This window comes from Mustela nigripes, chromosome 1 (genome assembly GCF_022355385.1).
Source record: "Mustela nigripes isolate SB6536 chromosome 1, MUSNIG.SB6536, whole genome shotgun sequence".
NCBI classification, from domain to species: domain Eukaryota; kingdom Metazoa; phylum Chordata; class Mammalia; order Carnivora; family Mustelidae; genus Mustela; species Mustela nigripes.
The window spans coordinates 134,587,114-134,605,600 of NC_081557.1; positions in this window are offsets into that span (position 1 = coordinate 134,587,114).

Below are 18,487 nucleotides of genomic sequence, written 5' to 3' on the forward strand. Positions count from 1 at the left end.
TTATTTTCAAAACTTCATTGACTTTTTCATTTTGTTTTTCTTTTAAATTAGAGAATCTTTGTTTTTTCCTCTACTTCATACTTTGTGAAGAGTGACTTTTTTTTTAAGTTCTCTTATTTCTACTTTAACAGTGAATATTATAGATAAGCCTTAATTTTTTTAATTTGCAGTGAATGGGTTCAGTTGCCATCTGAGTCCAGGTAGGGCAGTCACTTCCCAGAAGGACTAGATCTGGGCTGAGCTGTACTCTGCTCTAACCAGTGCTATTACTCAGGTGACCAGGAAGGTTCAGCTAACAGAATGTGGCTCTTCTAGCCTAGATCCCATAGGGACAATCTCCAGGAACCAGATTTGGGTGGGATCTTGGATGAGGATATGGAGTGGGATGGGCATAACTTACTAACTTTTAAATGTTTAGACATATAATATGTGGGCCACCATTTGTACTCTTTCCCCTAGACTGCACAAATACTACGGACAGGACTATGTTTAAAAAGTTACCACATGGAGCTTTAGGAATATAGGGAATATAATTATCATTAAACAATTAGAGTAACATTAAATATATTTTAAAATGTCATTCATCCATAAATATTGACTTAAGTATATACGCTTGTTAAAACTGTAGTCTGTAATATTGTGGCTATGAAAGACAAATTCTCTCCCTCCATCAAAAGCACAAAACTAAATTCCTACCATATCCAAACCCTTCCAATGTGAATCTACCAATTATTTAAGTCATACTCAACTTCCACATAGAAAGATGTTAAATACTCCATACTTTTATTTACTCATTATGATTTTTTATATGCACTGGTCTGGCTTTGGAAATAACTATGTGTTTAGAATTCTAAATTCACTGTCTATTGCTCTTATATCCCTTTAGCCCCTTGAAGCAAATACATTCTTCCTTTGTTTTGTTTAAATTTAATGAACTATTTTTCTTCATTATAATTCATGAATTCAAAGAACTGTTTTGAGTTAATTTCCATCTAAGCCAAGATATAAAAGTCTGATGATGCTAGTATCATAAAAAGTGAGTTATTTGTGATAATGATACAAATATCAAAAAGCTCACTAGCAGCAGTAGCAGTGAATCATACCTACCTGAAATCTCACAGCAGAAGTTATCTACTTTCTTATCGTACACTTGTGATGTTATGTAATTTTAACTGGTTCTCTTAATTTTTTCTTTTTTCTTTTTAAAGATTTTATTTATTTATTTGACAGAGAGAGAGAGCACAAGCAGGGGGAGTGCAAGGCAGAGGGACAAGGAGAAGCAGTCTCTCCACTGAACAAGGAATCCAACATGGGGCTCAATCCCAGGACCGTGAGATTATGACCTGAGCCAAAATCAGATGCTCAACTGACTGAGCCACCCAGGCATCCCTTAATAAATTCTTAATATTAAAATTCTCAATGTGGTTTCCTTTTGTTCTGCATTAAGTTTAAGTTAGAGAGATTTTTAAAATCTATTTTGAAGGCAAGAATCCTCTCTCATAGTAAAGGATTTTTCATTAAATGTATCAGAAAGTATCATTTTACTACTAAATATCTAATAAAAATACACTTTCCTATTGTAAGGTGAGAAAGCCAGGCTTAATTCAGGGTTGATATTATATACTAAACACTTGGCTCTAACAGACAACCTTCTAAACTTTCCACACTGTGTTCCATGTGAGTTTGTCCTTATTTTTAAATCTAAACTGAGATCTCAGTTTTAATGTTGACAATGTGAAACATCGAATAGTTTTATAATTATTTCTGGCGAATAAAAAAGAATTTTCTCTTCATAAACTAATAAATAAGTTTTGAAGTAATTTAAAAAATGGAAACAAGATTCAAACTCAAAGTTCTCAAAATCTTTCACTTTGTTAAAAATAATTTTAGATTGATTGAAGACTTCCAGAAACATGGCAAAATAAATACAAATGTTAACTTTCACCTTTTCTTTTCTCTTTTCTTTCTTTTCAGTGTTCCAGAATTCATTGTTTATGCACCACACCCAGTGCTCCATGAAATACTTGCCCTTCATAATACCCACCACCAGGCTCACCCAACAGTCCATCCCTCTCCCCTCCAAAACCCTCTGTTTGTTTCTCAGAGTCCACAGTCTCTCATGGTTTTTCTCCCACTCTGATTTCCCCCAACTCACTTCTCTTCTCCATATACCAATGTCCTCCATGTTATTCCTTATGCTCCACAAGTAAGTGAAACCATATGATAATTGACACTCTCTGCTAGATTTATATCACTCAGCAAATTCTCTTCCAGTTCCATCCATATTGATACAAAAGTTGGGTATTCATCCTTTCTGATGGAGGCATAATATTCCATTGTATATATGGATCATATCTTCTTTATTATTTGTCTGTTGAAGGGCATCTTGTTTCCTTTCACAGTTTGGCAACTGTGACAATTGTTGTTATGAACACTGGGGTACAGGTGGCCCTTCATTCCACTACATCTGTATCTTTGGGGTAAATACCCAGTAGAACTTTCACCTTTTCTTGAAACCACCATAAAAATGAAGGAATTTTTAAAGATGCATAAACCAACAAGGGAAAAACAAAGAGATAACATCAGCCACAAAACAATGATGAAAGTTAGAAGGTCAAGGGAAAGTGATAAGACCCAAGAACACAGAATCCTTTGAAGATATATAAGAAAGCAAAACATAAAGTATAATAATACTGCATATTTCCCAGGAAACTCCAAAATTAGTGATACCTAGCTACCTCTTCACATAGAGGTAAAAAAAATAGAAGTTAAAAGAGGACTGATGAAATTTCATTTAGGAAGTATTCAGACATGTTGTTCCTTTCCCTACTCAAATTTCCCTTCTCTCATCCTTGAAAGAAAGGGTGGTTTATTTTTTAGAAATGGTAAAACACAGGGGCACCTGGGTGGCTCATGGGTTAAAGCCTCTACCTTCGGCTCGGGTCATGATCCCAGGGTCCTGGGATCGAGCCCCACATGGGGCTCTCTGCTCAGCAGGGAGCCTGCTCCACCTCTCCCCACCTCTCTGCCTACTTGTGATCTCTGTCTGTCAAATAAATAAATAAAATCTTAAAAAAAAAAAAAAGAAAGAAAACAGAGAGATTAAGCAAACATAAGGATACTGAACTAAGGTCCTTTACTCCACCCTGGTCCATTTCACATTACTTTGTTTCCTGTAAGTGAGGCTTTTACCTTTCATGCATGCTAAAAGAGGTTCCCCATAAGAATCTAAAAAAGCAATAGGGGAAAGTACCAGAAATAAGAAAGAAGAGAGAAGAATGTTGATATAATACTTGAAAATTACCTTCTCATGAAGGATATTATTTTCTCTGAGAGTAGAGAAAAATACAAAAGATCAATAAAAATTAACCAAAGACTTGAAGACTTAAAAAAAAAAAAGTCTAGGAAGTTAAAAATACCAATTGAAGGAGTTCTACAGAAAAGGAAGCAAGAAAAACAGAAAGAAAAATCACTAATGAAACAAGCCAAGAAAACTTTATAAAACAGGAAAGAATGAAGGAGGGCCCAGTGTAATGGATCAAATAGATCTACCTCAAAGAATTTCCCCATGAGATTTTAGACTACAAAGATATATTTCTGAAGAAAAATAAAATCACATGCAAAGTAATCAGGAATCATCTTGAATGCATACTTAGACAATAGCACTATACAATAAAAGCCAATGGGGAAATACTTTAAAAATTCTGAATCATAAATATCTAAAACTTTAAATCTATATCAAGAGAATCCATTGATCACAGTTGACGGTAGACTCAACATTTGAAGTCTCAGATTGTTTATTTCCCTTGTACATTCATTAGGGAATCTATTAGACAGTGTGTTCCACCAAACATGAGCAAACACCAAGAAAGAGGAAGACATGGGGTGTAGGAAAGGGAAGATTAATTACGGGAGAGAGGCATTAGGGCTCTGCAGAATGGTAATGAAAGTTGACCTCAGGATGACATCTGTGTACCTATAGAGAAGGCCAACAATCCAGACAGAAGTAGTCATATAACTTCAAATTAGATTTCTTCAGAAAGATAAAACTGGTGAAACTCTTTTCTCTGGACATCTTGAGAGAAGATTTAAACAATTGGTGAAAAATTTTAAAGTGTTAAATTTGAAAAAAAAAAGTTAAATAAGAAAATTATTAACTCCAAGAAAACAATGTAAAAAAGAAGAAAAAAGGAAAGAAAGAAAGAGAAGGAGAAAAAAGAAATTACAATTTATTACATGGTTCAACTGCTCAACAGTAAAAATAATCCACTTCATCAGATGATGGGAAAAGTTGTATGTTTTTTGTAAGGTTTATTTACTTATTTTAGAGAAAGCACAATTAGAGAGGGACAGGCAGGGTTGGGGAGAGAATCTCAAGACTCCCCACAGAGTGTGCAGCCCAATGTGAGGATCAATCACAAGGCCCTGTGATCATGATCTGAGCTGAAATCAAGAATAGGATAGTCAACCAGCTGAGCCACCTAGGCACCCCTGTGTATTTATATAACAAAAATTACAATACACCTATACTGGAATAATGGGAAGGATGATTTAAAAAATGTGTGTGTGTGTATGTGTGTATGTCTATGTGTGTTGAGGATGTGGTAGAGAAGAGCAAGAAGCAAGGAAAACCAATAAGTAATACCTAACAGTGGAGAAATAAACAGTAGTAACAAATATAATGTAGAGATGTGGAAGTAAAAGCAAAATTAAAAAGCTAAAAGGGATAAAAATGAAAAATAGATGAGGACAAGGTTTTCATAAAAAGCCATGTAAAATGATTTATCTTTTTAAACTAGAGCATGCATCACTTTGATTAAGGTTTTAAAAAAAAAAGCCAGCTTAGTGTTTTTAAAATTGCATGTCAAACCCATTAGTGAGTAATGAAATTTATATAGTCATCTCTGCTTTAACAAAATGAAATACAATGGAAGGAATAATATAAAAAATACCAAGGTAATATGAATTGTGTTATCAATGCAGTAAAGTGTGTTGTTTTGTGAAACGTGAGTAGGTATGTATATATAAGTATGTATATTGTGTGCATACTGTGTCATAATATAAAGCACATTTCTTAGTTATTATTTGAAAATACATTGCTTAATCTAATTCTCTAGTTATAAAAAATGAAGGACCCAAGAAATTGTTGACTTTCACACACAATAGAAGACACACCTGAAAACAGAACTCCTCTTAAAAGAAGGTTATTTACTATATGACTTCTTTTTAATGTAATGGAGTGTCCATAGACTATAAAATTCAAAGACCCTAAATTAATATTTCAGGCTTACCATTTCACTGATTTACAAAATTGTTGACCTGTACAGTTTTCTCTCATCTCTTTTCTATTCTTTTTTGTGCAAATCACTTATAACATGTTTATTCCTTTATTATTATCTTTGAGACTTCCTAAGGAGCCAGAGATAAGTGCATAAACTTAATCTATCATGATTAAACAGAATTCTGTCTAAGCTTTTTCTGTTATGTTATTATCAGAAAGGATATACCACCTGAGGGAGTCTGTTCCTAATCAATTTTACCATTTGAGATAATAGTTATTCTCTGAACTTCAACTTCTCATACATTAAACAATGAGACTGGACTTGTATCTTTCTTTTTCAAGAATCCACATTTCAAAAGTGTTAAGTATTTCCTATATTTTATAACACATCCCTCTTCAACCCCAAGTTTTACATTTTTAGCGTCAATGTCTTATAATTTATACAATTCATAATTAATCTCTCACAATTTCATGAGGAATTCTTTCCATTTTTCAGAAAACACACTATGTCAAAGGTATGACTTACCACTTCACAGGTTTTCCCTACAAATATCTTTTATACCAAATATTTTTCTAGCTATGCCCTGGCCTCATGCAATAACTAAAAAACTGTCAAATCGTCACTTTAATTATAATCTCTAAGGTAGTATCTTGGATCCTCATGCTAAATGTGGAGGATATTTGTCGTATTTTATGATAGTTTTTTAACAACTTTCTGTTTGAGGAGCTTTTCTAGGAGTCTTTCCTATCTATGACAGAAGCTGGAAACTTGCTTGTATAGCCTCCTTGAATCTTGGTTCTTCCAGTCAAACACGAAATATTTATTACTTATCGCACTTTTTGTAAATCAAGAACTCAAGAGCGGCTGACTAGCCAGTTCGGGCTCAGAGAACCTTACGAAGTTGCAGTCAAAATCTTGGACAGAACTACAATCATTCCAAAGCTTAACTGGGGCTAGAGCATCTGCTTTCAAGATGGCTCACTCCTATGCCTGGCAAATTAGTCATAGCTAATTGCAAGGAGCCTCAGTTCTTCTCTATGAAAACCTCTTCAGTATTCTTACCACTTGGTGGCTAGCTTCTCATAAAGTAGATAATAAGACAGAAAGAGACAGGCAGAGTGAGCCAGGGAGCCAGAAGGAAATTATTCTTTTCATTATCTAGCCTCAAAAGTCACATAGTACCAATCCCTCCATGGTCTATTTGTAAGACGTGAGTCACTAAGACCAAAACATTTGCAGACATATTTTAAAACCACCATTCTCATCTTTTTGTTCTGCTATCTTCCACAACTGACTTGCATTTTGAAGATCAAGATGGCTCATAGATCTCTAGTCATCCAGGCCTTTATTTTAACAGCAGGAAAAAGAATACTTGGCAGAATTTTACCTTTTAAGGAAATTTCAAGGAAGTCTCAGGAAATGCTTCTATTTAGGCTTTGATGGCTAGAACTCTGTTGCTCCCTCAGCTGCAAAGGAGGCTGAAAAACACAATCTTTTATTAATTGTGACAATATGCCTTGCTAACCTTTAAGGTTTTGTTACAAAGAGGGGCAATGAAAATGAATGTTAGTGTAGGCAACCAATATTCTCTATGCAGAGAGCCAATAAATTAATTATTAAAAAACAATTAAGAGGGGTGCCTGGGTGGCTCAGTGGGTTAAAGCCTCTGCCTTCAGCTCAGGTTACGATCCCAGGGTCCTGGGATCGAACCCCCCATCAGACTCTCTGCTCAGCAGGGAGACTGCTTCCCCGCCCCTCTCTGCCTGCCTCTCTGCCTACTTGTGATCTCTCTGTCAAATAAATAAATAAATAAAATCTAAAAAAAAAAGAGAGAGAGAGAGAGAGAGAGACTTCTAGTTCTGAAGAGGGGGAAGTTCCATTCCTCCCAATGCCTCTTTCTTACAACTGAAAAAACCATGAACATATCTCCAAAAATAAGCTTAAGAAGACTCTGAGAGGTGGAAATTAGAAGGTGGATTGCCTATGGACACAAGACTCGGAAACGAACATAAAGACGAGTCCTCTGGGTTCCTTCCTTATTGCTGCTCATATATCCCAGTCAAGGCACTATAGAAGGCTTTAACTAGGAACAGACAAAAACTCACCCAAATATCTTATTTTCTCAAGCCAAAGGACTTGAAAAGGATGGCCTAATAATTTAATGTATTGTTGGCAATAACTGCTCTATTCCAGCCAAACATGTTTCAATATATAAATGGCAGCCCTTCAGTTTCACTGTGGTGCTGGGCTTTAACCACCACAGACATTGAGAGGTTGGGCAAGGAAGTGTGAGTCTGAGCTAATCAGCACCTCCTTGGTGTCAGTCGGTTCCAGGGTAGCTGAACTTCCATCTTAACAGGAACAGAGAAATATCAATTAGCCTTCTACTCATTTCTATACAGATGTCATAAGGGTCCAGCATGGAACTCAGCTACTTCTCTTATTTCCATCCCCAACATCCCAAACTCAGAGGCAGTGAGAAATTTCACTTTTGCTTGGAAGATATTAGCAGAAGCTGTTTCCAACCCAACCACCTGTAGAGGCAGTGTGAGTATGAGTTAGTGCCCCATTTTTCAAGTAGTTATTTTGGCAGTGTCCAAATGAGAAGTTGAATGTACACACCTACCTAACACTGTGGCTATCACTTAACAGAGAATAGTTTACTTAAAATTTAAATTGTAATCCATCATAATATAATATCCAAAATGAGAAAGACATTTAACAGATACCAATCACAAGATAAATCAGTTGCTTGAAATATCTGACAAGGATTATGACAGCCTAAAAGTGCTTTGACAAACAGTTACAAATCCTTTTGAAACAAATGAGAAAATAGAAGATCAAGGAAATAGAAATTATAAGAAGAACTACATAGAAATATGAGAATTATATAACTGAAAACTATAATAACTGAAATTAAAAACTCACTAGATGGGCTCAATAGTAGAGTGAAGATGACAGAAAATAGAATCAATGAACTTGAGAATTGGTGAAAACATAATTTGAATTTACTTAATCTGAATATCAGAAATTGACAAAAAAATTAGACTCTCAGTGACCTGCGAAACAATAACAGAAGAACTAACTTTCATTTATTTGCATTAAAGAAAAAGACAGAGAAGGAGACACTGACAACATAGGTACTTGAAGAAATAATGGATGAATATTCCCCAAATATGGTGAAAGACACATGCCTACAGATTTAAGAGACTGAGTTACCATTAAATATAATATATCTAAAGAAATTAAATCCATGAACACAAGAAAGAAAGAAAGAAAGAAAGAAAGGAAGAAGAAAGAAAGAAAAGAAGGAAAGTTTAAAACTGGCTTGAGAGACAATACTACTTATACAGCACAATTCACATGACAGTGGACTTCTGAACCATGGAGGACAGAGGATAATGACAATTTTTAAGTGCTGAAGGAAGAGAACTGTCAATCGTGAATTCTACAGCTGGTGAAATAATACTTCAGGAATGAATATGAAATAAAGACATTCCCAGATGAAAGAAAACTAAAAGGAAATTTCACTAGCATCTTTGAATTATGGCTAAAGAAAGTTTTCTAAAGAGAAATAAAATGATAATAAGTTTTGTGACTTCAGAAAGAAATAAGAACATTGGAAATTGGGCTAAAAGTAGTAAACTCAAGAGATTTATTTTTTCCTCACACATTTCCTAAATCATATTTGATGGTTGTAGCAAAATTGTAATATCACCTAAGTTGTTTCCTATGTATGTGGATGAAATCCTTAAGACAATTATATTTGAAAAGTAGAGAGCATATTTGGACCTAAATGGAAATAAGGTTTCTATACATTGTTGAGATAAAATAGATAAGAGATAAGACTTCCATATTAGTAGACTATCATAAGTTAAATATGTATGTTGTAATATTTAGAGAAACCAAGATAGACTAAACCTTTGGTCATAAAATAAGCCTCAACAAGTTTAAAAGACCTAAAATCATGGACAGTATCTTCTCTGATAATATGGAATAAAACCAGAAATTATTAGCAGAAAAAGAATAGGAAGATCTCCAAATGTTTGGAAATTGAGCAATATACTTGTAAACAATAGCTGAGTCAAAGAGGAAGTTTAAAAGGAAATAAACTATGCATAGAACTGAATGGAAATGATCACACCATATTAAAATATGTGAGATGCAGCTAAAGTAGTGCAGAGAGGAAAATTAATAGCATTAAATACTTAGGAAGGAATAATGATCTTAAATTAATAATCAAATCTCTTTTCTTAAGATATTAGAAAAAGAAATTAGCAAAATAAACTCAAATAAGTAGAAGGAAGGAAATAGTGAAGAAGAGAAATCAATAAAATTGAAAACAAAAATAGAGAAAATAAATGAAACAAAAAGTAATTTCTTCAAAAATCATTAAAAATTATAAATCTCTAACAAGATTGACAAAATTGGAAGAGGAAACAAATCATAGTATCAGGGCTCTAACTACATGTCCTGCATCCAATAAAAGGGTAATAGGAGAACAACAAAAAAATACTTTATACTCATATATTTGACAATTTAAAAGATATTTATCAATTCCTTAAAAACCACCAACTACCAAAACAACCATAATGAAATATACAAACTGAATAGTTAGTCCTATGCTATTAAAGAAATTAAATTTGTAATTTAAAAAGCTCCCAAAGGAAAAAAATTTGTTAATAAAAATATCTCAACTCTTAATTCAAAGTACAACCTGAATCAAATTGAGCTGTATTGTTGACTGCAATCCAGAGCTTCATTATTAGTACAGCAAATCTTTTTAATTAATGTTGCTTATTTCAAAAAAAAAAAAAGAGAGAGAAAAAAATTTCTTACAAAAGAAAAAAAGGAGAGGTGCATTACTGATGTGTTATATTTTATTTCTTCATGTACTAAAAAATAAGAAAGGTGTTTTCTTGATTCACAGGAGAAATATCTGTGTATCCGTGAGCACTGGAAAGTACTGTATGCAGCTAAGGGAAGAATTTTATATTATTAAAATTATCTTGAAATACACTTTCAACATGTATTTTTAAAGAATATATTTTGCTTTGATATTTTTCTAGATATCATTGTCTACTCTATTTGTGTCTAATACTAGTGATTCTTTGATGTGGAATAAAATATCTAATAACATGATCAGCACTTTCACAGTTCTCTAATTTTACCTGTGTTCTTTTCTCTAAAATGCATGATATTCATATCACACTTCTCCTGACTAATAAGTCATTCCTCAAGATTAATAAGTCTTATCCCTTAAATTGCCTATTTCTTTGCTCCCACAGTATACCCTGCAAATCTTTGATGTCAATATGTTACATTTGCTGCCCATTTATAAAATAATGCTCTGACCTTCCTTCCTTCAGGGAACTAGTCACTCCCCACCTCACAAATCAAAGATTTGATAGGGACTGCTGTGTATCACTACTCCTATTATTCTTGGGACCTTAGATCCTTCTTGGCATGGGCATTTTTTCAGGATTGAGTATGCAACCAAGTCAAAATTAATGTGATTCAAAGAAGCAAATGTTGAAGCTTCTAAGGGGGTGGGGGGAACTCCCCTTTGCTTGTGTAGGAGCTATAGGAAGAGAATTTTCCCCTTTCCCTAGATCTCTAGTATAAGAATGTGAGATTTACTTATTATTTTTTTAAGATTTATTTACTTATTTGGGAGGGAGTGTAGTGAGGAGGGGAGTGACAGAGGAAGAAGGAGGGAGAAATTTTAGCGGACTCTATGCTCAGCACAGAGCCACACAGGGAGCTCAATCTCACTACCCTGAGATCACTATCCTGAGATCACAACCCTGAGATTATGACCCTGAGATCATGACCTGAGCCAAAAGCAGGAGTCTGATGCCTAACCAACTGTGCTACCTAGGCACCCCTAGTATGTGAAGTTTCTAAATGCCTGAGCATTCTTTAACACCATGAAGAAACATGAATTTGATGAGGTGGAGTTTCATGTTATTAAGCTGGCTCATGATGGAGAAATGTGGTCTTCAATAGTTTTGTTTGAACTATTTGTCTGAGATCAAGCCTATCTCTAAACTTTTTGTTTATATATCACAGTTCAAATTTTAGTGTCCTGGTTTGGGTTTAGGAAAGGACCCGACTGACATAATCCCTATCCTAACAATTTAGTTAAATTATTAATTTTTGTGTTTTCTCTCCAGGAACAATCTGAGTTCTTGTGAAATGGGTTCATGCAGCATATATATATATATATATATATATATATATATATATATATATATATTTTTTTGGTCATTAGAGAAGTTTTATTTTTCACATATTTTATTCTCATCACCCATGTAATAAGACCAAAGATATATCAAGCACAGATTCAGAATCTGAGCTCTTTCAAAGAAAAAAAGAAAGGAATTATTATCAATTTAATAAATGATATTCCAAGATAAATAACCATGGTCTTTCATTGCTTTCCTTGCCATTCTTGGCAGGAAGATGTGGCTTTTTTTTTTTTAAAAGCAGCTCTCAACTAACATTTTTATAATTTATTTAAAATTTATTTATAATTTATTTAAAATATATATATATATATTTAATTTTTTTAAATTTTAATTCCAATTAGTTACCATTCATATTATATTAGGTTCAGGTGTATTGTAGAGTAATTCAACTTCCATTCGACTTTCACTTCCATACATCACTCTGTGATCATCATCTATTGAAACCATCCCACTGCCCACCTTCCCTCTGATGCCCATCAGTTTGTTCTCTATAATTAAGAGTCTGTTTCTCTTTTGCTTATTTGGTTTGTTTCTTAAATTCCATGTATGTGTGAAATCATATTGTATTTTTCCTCCTCTGACTGACTTATTTTACTAAACATTATGCTCTCTAACTCCATCTGTATCATTACAAATGACAAGATTACATTCTTTTTTATGGCTGAATAGTATCTATATCTATATATTTATGTCTATCTATCTATACACACCCACACACACCCACACACACCCACACACATCTTCATCTGCTCATCAGCCAATGGACAGTTAGGCTGCTTCCATATCTTGGCTATTGTAAATAATCCTGCTTTAAACATAGGGGTGCATGTATCCCTTGAATTAGTGTTCTTAAATTCTTTGGCTTAAGTACCCAGTACTGTGATTGCTGAATCATAAAGTAGTTCCATTTTTAATATTTTGATGAAACTCTATGCTGTTTTCCACACTGGGTGCACCAATTTGCATTCCCACCTATAGTACACGCATGAGTGTTCCTTTTTCTCCACAACCTTGCCACACCTGTTGTTTTTTGTGTTCTTGATTTTAGCCATTCTGATGGGTGTGAGGTGATACCTCATTGTAGTTTCAATTTGCATTTTTCTGGTGATAACTGACGAGCATCTTTTCATGTTTTCATCGGCTATCTGAATGTCTTCTGTGGAGAAATGGCTGTTCATGTGTTCTGCCCATTTTGTTAATCGGATTATTAATTTTGGGAGTATTGATGTTTATAAGCGCCTTATATGTTTGGATACTAACTGTCATTGGAAATGTCATTAGCATCCACCTCCAAGTGTATCGCTTAACATTTAGAGAGCAATCAATAAATATTTTTAAGGTAAATAGCTAGAGAATAACTTTTTAACTTTAGGAGAGGAAGAACTTGTATTACTTATAAATTGTTTCATGTTGTTGTTTAAATTTTCACTAAATAGTGAGTCTGGGTGGCTCAGTGGGTTAAGGCCTCTGCCTTCAGCTCACATCATAATCCCAGGGTCCTGGGATCGAGTCCCGCATCAGGCTCTCTGCTTATGAGAGAGAGCCTCCTCCTGCTTCCTCCTCTCTCTCTCTCTCTGCCTGTCTCTCTATCTACTTGTGATCTCTGTCAAATAAATAAAATATTAATAAAAATAAAATAAATTTTCACTAAATATGTTCTTTAGTTTCAGCAATCCTGTAGAGTATGGGATGCTTGACACATACATAGGAACAGTAATCATAACATTCTCTTTTTTAATACAGCTGCTTCTCATAGTGTGAAATTCCCATTTATCCAAGAGGACAGAACTAAGTACAAAGGATTTGCAATATCACTTGGGATACTTTTTATCCTCTGAAAATAGGTAACCAATACTAATATAATAAAGAATGATATGTAAAGCCTGTTTTGCACTAGTCAGCTAAAAATAACTAAACAAACAAAAATTCACAAAGATAAGCATAAAAGATTCTTTGTATATCATGATTTAGAAACTTTAACTATAGCTGATACTCTACCAGGCTAAAAAACATTCTGATTCAACATACATTCTTATATAAAGGCTGCTATATTAATAAATCTGCAGGTCAAACCAATTTGTAAAAAACATGCATGTATTTGTCTCAAGAGCAGAGGTATTATTAAAAGTCTTTTTAACTTAAAGATTTTAAAATTTCATAACTATAAGAATATGTGTATTTCTGAACATGTATGTAGAGTTTACTGTTTAAATATTCTTGTACATTTTATTTTAACCATTTTGTGTCAGTATCTTGTATATATAATTAATATAATTTATAATATAATCATTTATATTTTTCCTTAAAATAGTCAAGAAATTTCTTTCAATATAAAGTAAAAACAAATTTTAATTGCCTTATTGGACACTTTCCAGTACCATCAACTTAGTAATCAATTAATTTAATCAGATTCAACCTCTGATTTAAATGTTGAAAAATGCCTTCTTAAGAATTACAGTAATTGAACTGATTGATGTGCTTCCCATATTTATTACAGCTTTTAAGTCTGTTTATCTACCAAATGTTTTAGATTAAGATAAATCATAAGTGGGCCTGTTTATCAAATCAGATATCTGGTATCTTCTGTTAGCTTAAGTGAGGTTGGTCTCTGAAAACAAACAAAAAACAAAGACTATATAGTATTCTAACAATTCCATTCTAGTTTTAAAAAAATTGTTTACTTTTGATGCCCCTAATGCAAATCTTAGTAATTACTGCTATTTTCTTTTTCTTTTTTTTTTCTGTTTTCTTTAATTTTTTTTTATTTTTTATAAACATATATTTTTATCCCCAGGGGTATCAGGCACAGATGATGTATAAGATATCTAAGGTTTCGTTAAATGAAATTCCAAAATGAGGACACAGAATGCTCTTTCCTGATATGTTTTTATGATGATTTTGGCAGGCCTTTAATTTCCTTCTGAAATTTTAATACCCAGAGTTTTGCTTCTTTTTTTTTTTTTTTTTTTTTTTTTGTCTTTCATATGCTGTATTCAGGCTCATAGCTCATGAGCTCAAGTTCTTGGATTTGACACAAGGCACCACTCTTAGATGGCTGACTTTTATAGATCAAGTATTGTTTCTCTTATCTTATAATGAAATATTTTGACATAGCCAAATTGTGCTTTTAGGATAACTCATTTATCATTTAACCCAAACTTCTGGTGACTATGTAAACTCTACACAGCCCCTTACTGCCCATCTCTCCTTATCTTCACCAGCTGGCTATAAAGGAAAGGCAAAGTTTTGTTTCACTGACAAAAGAAGAAGGAGGCAGCCTGGTTTATTTTCTTCTCAGCCAACCAGGTAGATTGCCTGCTGGGTTCCAGGCTTGCTTTTGTTGAGACTGGAGGTCTGAGTGGACAAGATCATTCGAGTCAGGGACTAAGCGACTCAGCATTAAAGTAGAGTGACTTCTGTCTTAGCTTAGCAAGCTCTCTGATTTAACCATCCCTTCATTCTCTGACTACCAAGACATGAGTCCTCACTCTTACTGAAATAAAGTTAAATGAATGCACAACAAGTGGAAGAGGAAGGATATGGGGGCAGTGGAATGGAAGAACATAAGCAAAAGATCCAAACGGAGAAGTTTCTATATATAGAGAGAAAACTTAAAAGCATCATCTTTCTGGATGACTTCATAGGCCCTCAAAAAATCCTTCCTTTGTGTTTACTAACTATGGTATCCTGAGCAAACTGTGAGGAATAAAGGGTAGCACAGATGTAAAGTACCTAGCACATGGAAGATGCAATGATTTGAACTATTCTGTACAGCCTCAGGATAGTTAGAAGTAATACTTTTATAGCAGCTATGAAAGAAAGATAACTTACTAAAGGCAACTAAAGGGAGAGTGTGTGTTTGTGTGTGTATGTGTGTGTGAATTTAAAGATATGGAGTTCCATTAAGGTCTTCATAGATCCCAATCTCAAAGATGGTTATAAATGGATCCCTGGTCACCATACACCTAGTATTTATTGTTCTAGACTATAGCAGATCTAAAAATGAGGGTAAGTAAACCTAGAGAAGAAACAGATTTAATATAAAAATTATTTCTAGTATAACATTTTGCACATATTTGATAATAGATGTTAGTTAATTGATTAACTTAATGTTTAGCAGAAGAGTTAAAAGGTGAAGGAAACAAATATAGAGGTAAGGTTCAAGCTTGGACTGGGCATAATATTGGCTTTTTATAATGTATATGAAAAATTATTTGACATGAAGTGACAGAAGTGACAGAAAAGGGACTGGGAATCTGAATATCTGTGTCTTGCTGTGAGTTTCAATTTTGTAAAGCATGATCAGAAACACAAAAGCAAACTCTATCTACTTACTTCTGGTAAGTAGATAGAGTTTGTCTTATTCTGCCCACCATAGACACCCCACTCGATTTTTTTTTTTTTTTTTAGCTTTTCCATTTCCCATGAAAATTCTCAAAAAAACCGGGTAGCAGTCAGTGAATTACTCCCCTCTGTGCCAACCTACTTTGACTTGTAAGGTTCCTAACTACCCCTTCCATATATTACCTCCCACTCCCTGCTGTGTTTTGCTTTCCACAAGTTTTCAATTAATCTCCATTGAGGTGTTAACTGATAACCAAGGTGTTAACTGAAGTGTGAATTCTCTCAGGATTATTTAAATTTTGAAAGCAGGCTCTTTGAAGACCCAAACATTCAGTAATATGGAGAAACTGAAAGGAGACTTCCCTGTGATTAATACCTCAAACCCTCACACTTAGTAGACTTTTATTCCCACTACTAACTTGCCCAGAAACAACGGCATGGCTTTAGAAGCATGGTAGAGGTTTAAGGAGCTCTGCCAGTAATAGTAGATGAACTGAACCATACCTGACCAGCACAAATGCACTCATTCTATTTCTTTTGATTTATAGCATTTCAAACTTGCAGTTTGTTGGTAAATCCTGCTCTACCCTCAGATGTGGAGTTTGATACACTATTAGAGGCTTTTCTCCCAAAATAAGAACAAGCAGTGAAAGCTAGATGCAAAGAGATTCTATGAACATGTTAGTGTCAGCAGTGAAATAGATGCATTTGGGGGGTAAATATGTATTTACGTTAAAATCTATAGCAGATGATAATATTGGGGGGTGGAGGAGTATTAGAGCCTCATCCCTCATAAATTTTTTTTTTTATTTAAAGGTTTTTATTTATTTATTTGACAGACAGAGATCACAAGCAGGCAGAGCAGCAGGCAGAGATAGAGGGTGGAAGCAGGCTCCTTGCTGAGCAGTGAGCCCTATGTGGGCTCAATCCCAGGACTCTGGGATCATGACCTGTGCAGAAGGCAGAGGCTTAACCCACTGAGCCACCCAGGCACCGCCCCCCCATCAAATATTTTAAAACATTTTAAAACATTTTTTTAAAATTTTTAAAAATTAATTTACAAAGACTAGAAGGTAATTTTCAATTTAACAATTGTAACTTCCTCTAAGGGATAATTTTGTGCTTTTTCCATTAGATTTAAATTTAAAAAGGAATAAAGTTTTTAAACATGTTAAAAGATTCTCATTGAATTGAGAGTAAAATACTTTAACTTTTATGGTAGAGAAGTGAATATAGGGATATAGGGGGTTGATGGATGGGGACAGAAAGAGGGTTTAGTGGAGGGTGGACCTACCAATGGTTGTCTAAAGGATGTCCTAAGCAAGAGAGTGCTTCAGAATATCCTGAAATATATGACATAGCCAGCTGTGACAAAACTGAAATAAACATAATTGGAGAATTAGTACACATCAGTGTTTCTAAAGTTATCTAATGTGAGTTTACATCAATCAGGGTGTCTATGGATTGCACTTGTAGATTCTCGTTTTCTCCCCCATCATCAGAGTGGAAAGAGTGGCATTTGAGGAAAATATCTTTTTTCCCTTTCATTTATGTATTATATATTCATTTTAAGTCCTATATTTACAAAAGATAGAAATCAATATTAATCATGCTTTTTGATTCCTATTTTAATACAGTTTGAAAAGTGTTACACAAATGTTATAAGAGATCGAAATAGAAAATAGAAGCGGAAGGTACTGCTCCTATTTAACTATCTCCTCAAGTTTTGGAAAACTACATAAAATTTTCAAAGGTCATAGCTTTGGGAGATACAGTTTTAGCTGAAATAACCTCTAATAAATTCAGAGATGCATAGTCTTATTGTGGTCTTTTAGCCTCCATAGATCTCCTGATTTACATATAATATTCACTTCACCTAAATCCTTCCAGTCTTTGGGAGAGATTCTCTTCATCAGACTCTGTTTACCGGGGGTAATTATTGATTTCCTTCCACCTTATTCTGAATAGGTGGAGAAACAATGAAAAGCCAAGTATTTTGTCATAAATGGAGGTGTGGAGAGCAAAATTAGTGTTCTGTCTCGAAAATGTTCTTCTCCCCTTTTTTCAGTAGGGAGACATAGATTAAGGTTTTAAAGTTTTTGATTATGGTCTTAGAGCATAAAATACAGTTGTCAAGGAGTTTTTAAGGGGAAATTATCTACGGCTGCGGAAAATTTAGGTGTACTCAAACTTCCTACCTAGTAATGATCTCTGTCGAAAAGAAAAGAACTTCCACTCCTTAACGTGAAAGTCTGCACTGTTATAATCCAGAATTCACTCAAACATTCTTTAATTTTCGGCATTAAGCATCTCCCAAGACCCTACAGATATGGCTCTTAGGGTGGAGCTCAGTCCAAGAGGTTTACAGGACTTAAACTCCAAGGGATTCGTGACTTGGCGATGCATAAAGTTTTCTTCAGATCTCATTTCCCACGTCTGAGTGACCAGCTTTGAAATCGCAGACCAGAGACAACTAAGGGAGCTACAGCTATTTTGTGTTAAATCAGTCCTGGAGCAGAGAGAATGTTCAGGCAGTCTCGCGAAGATGAGAACCTCTTCTGGAGGGGAGAGGTTATAAAGCAGATAAGGATTCCTAGGCGAGCAGCTACC